This window comes from Neomonachus schauinslandi, chromosome 10 (genome assembly GCF_002201575.2).
Source record: "Neomonachus schauinslandi chromosome 10, ASM220157v2, whole genome shotgun sequence".
Lineage (NCBI taxonomy): Eukaryota > Metazoa > Chordata > Mammalia > Carnivora > Phocidae > Neomonachus > Neomonachus schauinslandi.
The window spans coordinates 70,991,375-70,993,176 of NC_058412.1; the positions used below are offsets into that span (position 1 = coordinate 70,991,375).

The following is a 1,802-nucleotide window of genomic DNA, read 5'->3' on the forward strand; positions in this document are numbered from 1 at the left end:
TTCATAGATTAGGAAGTTTCCTATTTCCATAGGAAAACACCTGAATCCTTGGGCTCCACCCTCCTTTCCCACACTCTGCTTCACTGCTTGTGATTTTCAATCACCCTCCCCAACACTCTCCCGTCTGTGTGTGCACCCCTCCTCTTACTCTAAATGGCTTCCCTGCTCCCCACCATCTGGACAAATGCTTCACAACATTAACTCCGTTTCCTCTTTCTCAGTTATCCTTTTTAAGTCCTTTAGCATTTTAAAACTCTGGACCACTATTGGCATTTTTTTTCTTTATCTTTTAAGTGGATATTTTATTTATTGGTACTTAAACCTATAAACCAATCAGCCAAACTGGTACTATTATCATGATAAATGAAAACAGAAAACATCTTCCTACAAATACAAGAATATTGAACAAATTTGGAGTGTAGTAAAACAGCACAAAGGGCAGAGGAAATCAGTGAAGCACAGTATAGCTTAACCCTTCATGGTAACAAATGAGGTTATTAACAAGTAAAGCCTCACACTCTCAGAAAATGCAAATAATCCTTCAGCACACATCTTTGTATTTTTACTTCCTATTCTTGAGGTTAGAGTCTAGAGCCTAAAGATATCCAAATTAGTATTATATCTAGTTATCTATAGCCAGACACATCTTTTATCATGTTGCCCATAGCAGCCAATGCTACTGAAACTCCTTTTATTAGACTCCAATTGTACCCCCTCATTTGACATAATAAGCATAATGAGAAACATTATTCCTCTCCACAATTGTGGAGCTGATTGTCCCAGGCTTGGTTATTCCAGGTGTGGGGGCACCAGGTCTGACTGTTCCAAGAATGGTTGCTCCAACTGGGGTCATTCCAGGTCTGGTTGCTCCATATTGGATAGTTTCCAGAAGTGTTCGTCAGGTATCCCTGGTGATAGGAAGAGAAGGCTTGGTGTTCTGTAGTTGCTGAGTTGTTCTGAGTCACACTGTTGCTATTCTCTGGCCAGTTGCTGTTCTGCTACCTCTGGTTCTGGAACCAGATCTTAGTTGCTTATAGCTAAGGTTCAGAATGTTGGAATGTTCTTGCATCTGTAGGAGGCTGAGGTATTTCTGTCTCTGAAATCTATCATTGAATACACATAGCCGGGTCTGAGGGAGGACAGTTCTGACCTGTTTCTTCCCTGGGTTGTATTTTCCTTCTTCACTGTGCTCTCCTCTACAGAAGTGGGTAATAGTTTTACTCTGGGACTGGTGGAAGAATTGGGGCTGTCCTGAATAAGCAGATCCACTGAGGAAGGAAGAGGAGAGAGATGATCATTGTGTGGGGTGTCTCAGCAGAAGACATTTGCAAGGATGCATAATGTTCTCCAGGCCCATAAATCTCAGGCATTGCACAAGAGTCCCTAGAATTGGATGCTTTGGGGCCAGGTAGGCACTGGGGCTCAGCTGAACCCACATTCATGATGCTGAGTTGTGGGTAGAGGGGAAAAAACAAAAAGCAAGATTGTAAGAAAGGTCCAGGTTTATGTATCTAGGTGGAAGAGCTTAGAGAAATATGAAGATCTCCAGATGTAAGAGTATCAGAAAGATGGTCGGGGGGGGTGCCTGGGTGGCTCAGTCAGTTAAGTGTCTGACTCTTCATCTTAGCTCAGGTCTTGATCTTAAGGTCGTGAGTTCAAGCCCCATGTTGGGCTCCATGCTGGACGTGGAAACTACTTAAAAAAAAAAAAGAGTATCAAAAAGATGGGATGAAGTGGGTCACCACCACAATAGCAAGAGCTAACCAGCCCAGTCCAGCAAAAGGTCAGCATTTATTTTCTTT

At 42.6% G+C, this 1,802-nt stretch overlaps 1 pseudogene; it reads right to left on the reverse strand.

Moving 5' to 3' along the window:
* Positions 1-746: 746 nt before the first annotated feature.
* Positions 747-1,442, reverse strand: LOC110590495 (annotated as a pseudogene).
* Between the last annotated feature and the right edge of the window lie 360 nt (positions 1,443-1,802).